The sequence below is a fragment of the Fragaria vesca genome, linkage group LG3 (genome assembly GCF_000184155.1).
Source record: "Fragaria vesca subsp. vesca linkage group LG3, FraVesHawaii_1.0, whole genome shotgun sequence".
Taxonomy (NCBI): domain Eukaryota; kingdom Viridiplantae; phylum Streptophyta; class Magnoliopsida; order Rosales; family Rosaceae; genus Fragaria; species Fragaria vesca.
The window spans coordinates 21,801,724-21,810,945 of record NC_020493.1 but is presented as its reverse complement, the minus strand read 5'-3'; positions in this window follow the sequence as shown (position 1 = coordinate 21,810,945).

The window sequence follows — 9,222 nt, the reverse complement described above, 5'->3', positions numbered from 1 at the left end:
AGTGGTTAACGCCACTTGACTAACACCTTCCTCATATTCAACATCTTCTTTCCATCACGTGCACTACACATGGGCGTGTACATCCACGGCCGTGCACACAAGACACTCCATTTCTCTAGAAATGTTCATTGGGAGATAAGTCAATGCATGCAAGCCTTGTATTTAGTCAATACATACTCGATTGCATGTTTGAAATACTCCTTATACTTTTCCTCATGCATCTAGGAATAGTTGATTAGTTGGAATAGTCTTTCTTTCTAGAGGGATGACCGGATGAGCAAGCTGTTGTGCTCGAACGTTGAAGACTTTAGTGACATTTGGTAAGCATTTGACTGTAATCACTGTCAATTTATATTCCATGGTGTACGTGTGTGCTCGAGTGGATCATCATCTTTTTTGGAAGCAAGATATTTCCTGCTTGAAATCACTTGCTCATCAGTTAAGTTCTGGTAATGCATCTGACCAAAAGAATAATAGTAAAATCTGGTAAGTTTATTAAATATAAATATACTCTAAGTTCATGCTATTGTCTCCGATCAGTAGGAAGCTATTTGGTAAATAGATTATTGGATTTTGAAATATATATACCGTATCCCCATCAATTTGATGTCTCTAAAAGCTTGTGTAGTTGTGTTGGGCGCTCAAAATTGTATGAGTCGACCCATTTGAGCTCAGCTAGAGCGATAATATGGTACGTCGATCATGTGGTGTTCAATAGGGTTTGAGAAGAAGATGGAACCCGAGTACGTACGTACTGCAAGACGATTTTACAGAAAGCTAAGAATCTCCAAGTCTCTAAAAGGATGTTGATGTTCGTTCAGCTGAAAACTTGAGACGCTAGCTAGGAGGGATTCAAAAGCAGCATCGAGCATGAACCAATTAATGAATGTGCTCTTTCTAGAAAGAAGATCAAAGACATGGTGTGTACTTAATTTAGTCTCGCTGCGGGTACTATATATCTTGCAGAATCACACCAAAGCCTATGGGACATGATTCACAAAAGAAAACATATCATGTATATGGATCTTGCAGAAAAATAGTACTTTCTATAAAACATATCTGGTTAGAACATGATTAGTTCGTTTTTGTTCCGTCGTTAATAAGTTTGGATAGTCTTGGTTTCATTCTGGACGAATCTAAAGCATCATCATCAGAGAATTACTATCTTTAGTTTTCTTGCACTTACTTTTTTTATTAGTTACATTTACAGTATCTCGCAGCGTAGTTTGTATTTGTGGTTTTTGAACTCTACAACGACTCTTTTTGTCATAACCCCTATGGAGTGAGCTGTTTGAAGTTGCAACTTATCAACCTTTTATTTATGGATACACGCCCTTCTTTCAAAAAACTATATTTCAAAAAATATAGCTCCCTATATTTCACTTTTAGCCAAACGTAGCCAATGAAATAGCTAACTGTTAGATAAAGTTTTTATGCACTATTATTAAATGTTGATATAAAATCACTAACATATATGTACATACACGTTTTTTTTATTAAGGAGAATCTTTATGGATTAAATTCAGTTTACCTCCTCAAACTTTAGATCGAAAATCAGTTTGATACCTTAATTTTTTTTTAATCAAGATCATTCCTACATTTTCAATTTCCATCATTCTAGTCCTAATTTAGAATTTGACTTCAACTATGACATCACATGCTGACTTGTCACTGACAGCATGACCCACAAAAAGGGTAAAATGGATATTATTAATTAGAAATATTAATGATATTATTGTTATTATTATGAATATGTCATTACTAATAGAAGGAAAAAAATATATTGGGTCTTCTGTTCTTTGCGTAGCAGGGAACTCAAAGAGAAGAGAAAGTCACAATTCGATCCAATGTTCAGATCTAAGAGACTATGGTCAAGATCACCAATATTTGCAAGGACTTGAAGCACAAGATTGTGGAGCTTCAGATTAGAGGACTGGTTGAGATCACGTCGCCGATTCCGATTGAGAAGGAGGATAAGGAGCGAGATGGCGCCGCGTCTTCTTCGTCGCCGGCAAAGTTGAAGAGCTTGGGGTGTTGGTCTTGAGCTTCTTGGGCTTGCTAAAGGAGGATTATGGAAGAGATTTTAGAAATTTGGAGGGGGAAGAGAGAGAGAGAGAGATGTGCAGGTTATGAAGATTGAAGAATAGGGAGGAAAAGAAAGTCAAGAAACTCATTGATGAAGAGTTGAAGACAAACTAACATATGAACTATTATTATATTTGTTTTTGCATAATAGCAAGCAACCATGCTTGTGGTCTGGTGGTCAGTGGCTTGTCTTGACTATTGATATGGGATGGGTTCGAATTAGCAAGAAAAGACTTTTTATCTGATTATTTTCAGAAATTTTTACCAAGGCCAAGGACAGTTTGGACATTTTGTTTAAAAATAGGTAATGTTGTTGGTGACGAGTCAACATATGAGGTCATAGTTCTAAATTGGGACTAGAATGATGGAAATTGAAAGTATAGGGATGATCCTGATTAAAAAAAAAGTTGAGGTATCAAACTGATTTTCAACCTAAAGTTTGAGGGGGTAAATTGAATTTAATCATTTATTCTTATAGTATGAATTTCTGCTTTACACTCATTTTCCAATCAAATTTTTACATCTCCATCATCTGGTCTTTAGTCACTAATGTATAGACTATCTCTGCAAATTTTCAGTCAATTTGGTTATCATCTATGTTGCATGGACACGACACGGCGCGACATGGCAAATCCAAAAAATCTAAGATCTGACATGGCTTGGACACGGCAAATAATTAATACATTTTCGTATTTTAATACATAAAAAAATATTAAAAACATGAGCTCGAGACCACATACGGTTATCAACAAAGAGACGCCGCAATTGAATTGAGATTAAGAAACTCGGTGACTAATTTGAAGTGGAAAAGAGAGATGAAGGAAGAGTGAAAAAAGGAGATTAAGTTGCAATTTACAAATTAGATCAGATTATGAGAGTTTAAACATTAGCAGAAGGGATATATCATATATAAACTCTTATTATTCTTTTTTTTTTTTGTCTGCTTAAAGGCTGTGATAGTTTTACTTTTGGGTTTATGTGTTTTTTTTTTTAAAAAAAAATTTGAAATTGCTGATGTGGCGTGTCGAATGATGACATGGCATGTCGATCAAAGTGTCGGATCATGTCGAAAAAGTCAACATTTTTCGAAACGCCACATGACGTGTCGGACACCGCGTTAGTGCGTGTCGTGTCGCATCGGCGTGTCAGGGTGTGTCGGACACTCCGCCCTTAGAAGTGTCCGTGCAACATAGGTTATCATTAAGACATTCAAACTCGATTAAACCAATGGACGAACTGAATTCTGTCGAATTTGAACCATTCATGTTTATAACTAAAAAACACAGTTATGAGTCCTTAACGATTATCAAATGGTTGAAATTTTACAGAGATGATCTATACATTAGTACTTAAAGACTAGATGACGGAGATGTGAATATTCGAAGGTAAAGTGAGTCTAAAACAAAAACCCATACCATAAAAATAAATAAAGACCTCTTTAGCCAAGAAAGTCGGTCTATATATGATAGTGAGAAATTTATTTCCACCACCGATATTCCATGATTTGCAACTTTGGATTATTTTCTATAGAATTGTTACCTTCTTCTTTAAAAAAAAGAAAGATTATGATTAAGTATAAACTGTAGAGAATGAGAGATAGCAAGAGAATAGAGAATCATTATCTTATTCATTGATAGGAGCCTTTTATATAGGAATTACAAAATACCAATATGGTAATGATAAGGAATATATAGTCTTATTCTAACTACATATCTTGTTGGCAAAAGGCTAAGGCACACATAAAGAATATCTTAGAAGGATGCAGAGTATTCTATAACACTCCCCTTGTGCCGTGCGCCGCTATGCCGGTGGTGCTGATATGTTGCCTAGTCAAAAACCTCGTCAAATAACAAAAACCTTATGGGAGAAAAACTAAACATTGATCGTAGGAGAAAAGGAGTACAACGCACCAACTACTTCATTGGGAACTCGATCATATGATGCTCCCCCTGATAAGTATCTTAATTAGAGAGACTTGATAAACGCTGCATTCCAATGCTTTTCACATGTTTCTCCAAAGTAGATTTAAACCAAGACTTAAGCAAGTCTGCCATGTGTAATGATTAACCTTAACCAAACACATTCATGAACAACTTCATGTTGATCAATGATCTCTGCAAAAGACAAACGAGTATGCGATGTTGCCTCGTTAAAAACATTGCCAAGCAAAAAACCCAGTGGGACAAAAGTCTTGATCTAAGGGAAAAATAGCACAACATGGTTGATATGACACAACCGCACCCTTCACATTTGATAATGACATATACATGCTAGACTCCCCCTGAAGTCTGCATCTCCCCCTGATCTTTACATCAATTATAGGGCTCTTCCTGATTCTTACTAATCACAGAAGTTTCAATAATTTAGCATGTTAATGCTCTTTAACATGTCTTCAAATGTGGCATTAGACAATGATTAACTAGATCATGCCGTATTGTCTTTAAACGATCTTTAACACTTAGATCTTGAGGAGAAGGCTGCTTGTGAACTCAAAACATAAGTTCACGCTGGAAATCAGATTTTCGCGCAGCATGACCATGGGGTACTATAACAGTCGTAACTTCCTCTAGAAAATACGTATGAATGAACCTTAAACGGTTTTGGAAACTAGACTCATTTAGCTTTCCAACTGTATATTACACACATTCTTGTTCGTTAGGAGCTATTCACAACGTCCCGTCGAAGTTGACTATTTTGCTAAAATCAGATTCTCGGATAGATTCGTCATACTTTATAAAAACGGCCATAACTCACTCAATATGATATGTATGATCAAATGGTTGGTGTCCCTGGAAAGTAGACACATAGAACTTTCCAATGATACCAATTTCACCATTTTATAGTAAGTGAGATTTCCTGTAGGTTCCGTGGAATTTGACTTACAAAACTTGACAGATTCTGATTTCGCTTTTGATGTGTTTTTCTTATGTAGGGATAGAATAAGTTTCAACCTTTCATACCATTAAGTATTGAAAAAAAGGAGTTACTGTTATTACATTGTTATTGCGTGGGCGCATAGCTACACTTAGCTTTACAACTTTTCATAGCAAATGAGATGTCAAGTTTTTCTTTTTGTGTTGTGTACATTGATGGGTCTTATTGTACTTAGATGAGAATTTCATCTCTTAACAAATATTTGTCATCTTTCTTTAGAAAAAACAACGGATCTCTCTTTAGAGTAAAGACTTTGACTAATCATGGGGTATATGTACGCCTCACTTTTGTTAGAACGCCTAAGTAGATTGATGGAAAATCATCATCAATACAGTCATCGAGTACATTTTCAAGATTGTGTCTTCCCAAGATCTTTTTCATTCTTAACTTCGGATGTTGATACATATTGGCATCTCTTGATCTATCAAGAGTCTATGTAAATCCAGAATGAACACGCAAATGCATAATTTACCATATCCCTTCCAAATCAAGTAGTTAATTAGTGTGCATTTCAAACTCTCTTGCAAACGCACGCTCATGTGGTCTAGAGCCACTTGATTTGGGTGAATGAAGTTCGTTTAAGACCTTCATGTATATATCTGATCCCGTAGAGATGTTATTATGACTACATTCATAGGCTGCATGTTCAGTTATTCTGAAAACTACCAAACTAATAAAGTAGTGGAGTGCAATGACATCCATTACGAGAGCATATCTTATCGTAGTCGATCCTAGTGCGTGTTAGTGAGAGAACTTGTGCCAAAATGTGAGTCTAAGCTCTTGTTCTCACTACGCTATCTAACAAAGACATAGTTGATAAGGTTTAGCTTGCGGTGTCGGCATCACCTGCCCAAAGACCTATCTCTTTGTTAATGCTGGATCGCATCTTTCCATTAGGCCAATCAACTAAGTTGATATCCATCAACGAAGGGTGGTTCGATAATAGACTCATTATCCCACGTCCTCATGTACACTAGTGTAATACTTGTAGAGATCTCTATATGGATTTGATTTGACATTGAGGCGTCCCCCAACGATAATCACAATTCAAACTTCATGAGACGGATTTGAGTATCACTGATCAATAGATCAGGTTGTGCAAGCTCGATTTCTTCCTAGTGCGAGAAAGTATTGAACCTAAGGGTCTCCCTCCTTTTAGGGAGCCACACGGCTTTGTGACACCAATTTTGCCACTATATGGCGTCACCATATCACCATCCATGGTGATGGCGTTAAGACCAACTCATTTTGGTCGCGCCATGTCCTCTTGATAGGACATTAATCCCTGCAGACATATTTGCAACATGTGATCTCGTCACTTTAACACTTTAACACTTTAAGAATTTGGGATCAAGATGAGACTTAGTAGGGACAAACCACGACAATTCACGTCGTTCCACTTCAACACTTGTGTTCTTATCTCCCTCTAACGGTGGGAATAACATTGTCTCATCAAAGTGACAATTCCGCAATTTAACGGTGAATGAGATCGCCTGACAAGGTTTCTACATAAGCGGATTATAGGTGGAGGTTCATATCCAACCTAAACTTATTTATCTCAAATGACCCATCATTGTGCGTAGTGACATTGCGATTTGGCACCATAAAATAACATCTAGCCGAGCTCAAAGATTGAAGATCCATTTCAATCTTGTTTGCGCTCAAGGATTGCAATTTCGTTTCAATCTTGGGTACACAGTCACGAGCTGTAATACAACAATATTCAATGATGGTGGGTCGTAGATGGATAGTAAGCTGCATGCAAATATTGCATAGCCCTAAGACACAATAGAAAAATTAGTGCGCATCAATAATGTTCGAGCGACAAGCTAAAGTTGCTTGGCCGTACGTGTAGCCTCGGTGAGACCGTATTGCGTGTGAACATGGGGTACAAGACACTTCAACTTATATCCCGATAAACTTCTTTAAAGAATGGGTAGTGAGCCCGTAGAAATATAAGTAGCATAAATAGTATATAATAGTGTAACACGTGACCAGTGTATTAACACTTCAACCAACACCATAAATCATAAAAATGTGTCCGCAAGCTGGTTGTATCTATCTACATAGTTTGATGTAAGAATGGAATGCTCACTTTTGTGTCATTTAGCGTAGGAGGGTCTCACTCCTAATTTAGCTAAAAAATAGGCTTTCAAAGCGAGCAATGAGCATTGCAGAGGACCAATGAGACATCGAGGGAAAGCCGGTGCACCTCAATTTCTTGAGGAATTGACCGGACAGCCTCTGGGAAGTTAGAGCCTTGTTCAGGTGACGTCAATGTCCCCAAGGTGCCGCCATTTACAACCATGGCGTCACCATCATGCTTCATGGAGAAGGTAGATTCCAAATGTCTTCGTTTTAAGAGGAAGAATATATGTCCATGAGAATTCTCAAAATTTGGACTATTATATCTCTTCCAAGATAACCTGAATTGGTCAAAACCAAAACCAAAGTCTATATGAGTCGGTATCCCAAATATCATGTTTGACGACAACATAGGATTCGATACTCGAATCGTAGTGACATACAATCCACTAAATTGACTCATGAACTTCTCCAAGATGCACTTCAGTCCGCATTCATGAGAAAGTATACACAAAAGAATTTTTGTTCATTCTCATAATATATTTTCAAATGAAAACTATTAGCATAAATGTCTTTAAAGCTCAACATGGTTTGGTTGTCTCTCAATGCATAGAGGGCATCTGTGACGTTGATTATGGTGCCATGAAGCATCAAGATTCAAGCTAAACTGTGTCCCTAAATGACCGGTATGATTCAATCATTGTAGTCACAGAAAATTTACAAGGCACAAAATCTCGAGATAGTTGCCGGTTCCTTAGAATGTTGTAGATAGTTCCACTATCTGCGAGGCACTCAATGTCTCTATGAGACAAATCTACAAAATGGAGTAGATAGGAGAGTAAATAGTTCCACTTGAACCATTTAGAGGGATTGAAAGAAGCTGCAAAAAATTTCCGCGCAGAATGACCTTTGTGCACTAAAATAGCCATAACTTCTTCGTTAAAATATATATGGATGAACCGCGAAAAGTTATGAAAACTAGACTCGTAGAGCTTTCCAATGATATAAAGCTCACTGTCTGGTTCGTTCGGAAACTGTTTACAAAGCTCAAACGAAGTTGACTGTCCAAAAGGGGCAGATTGCCGTTTTTCACAGATTTGGCATTGACAAAAATTTGAAGCTTACGGATGGCATGTGGTCATAAGCCGAAGCCAAAATGACGTGTATATGATCAAAATCAAATCCTTTTGGTCTTTCCAAAGTCGTAAACTCTATGACTAGTTAGCGAAAACTAACTCAGAGGACCTAGAGGATTCGATCATGATGATAATTGTCCGGTTTTGATAAGTCTTCAACGTCTTTTACAAGACGGAAATTGGTTTAATAGCGTATGGGGATCTAAAATCAAAAGCTTTTGGTAACTCCAGATCAGTATGACCAGACATGTCCGTGGAGGGTTGATAGTGCGAGGCACACTTGAAACCACTATCTCCTTAATTTCGGACAATTCTAAGACATCACATTGAGTTTAGATGAGCCTAGTTGAACAGTTGATGATGAAAAATCTGCTATACGATAGAAGACTTAACCAGAAAACACGTGGGCGATCCTCCTTGAGGATGTGGTGCCGTGAGTCACTTTCAAAGGAATAGACCAAAATCGGCACAATATGCCATGTTTCTAAGGACGATGTAAGAATGTACATCTTTTTTGTAAATCAATATGAACCATAAAAGGAGAATAATTTCATAACTGCAAAAAAATTCTCAAGACCAAGGTTCTAAAACTCGGTCAACTCGGCCGAGTACTCGCCGAGTACTCGGTACTCGGCTAGTCACCGTGGCGATTTTGGCCTACTCAGTGCCTCTAGTCGGCCAGCAGAAAATCGGCCGAGTACTCGGTCCAACTCGGTCAACTCGGTCAGCCAAAAAAAAAAAAAAAAGAAGGCAAACGACGTCGTTTTGAAACCCTAATAACTCGATTTGTCTCTAGTCTCTCGCTCCAGAGGCTCAGTCGCTCATCTCTCGCTCCAGTCGCTCTCAGTCGCTCTCAGTCGCCCAGTCGCTCTCCCTCACCTCGCCGGCTCGCCTCCCCGCCTCTTCTCTCGCCTAGTCCGCCTCCTCTCACAAGGATCGGATTGTTGACTGGTGGTGATGATGATGTTGTTTCGGATCTTCC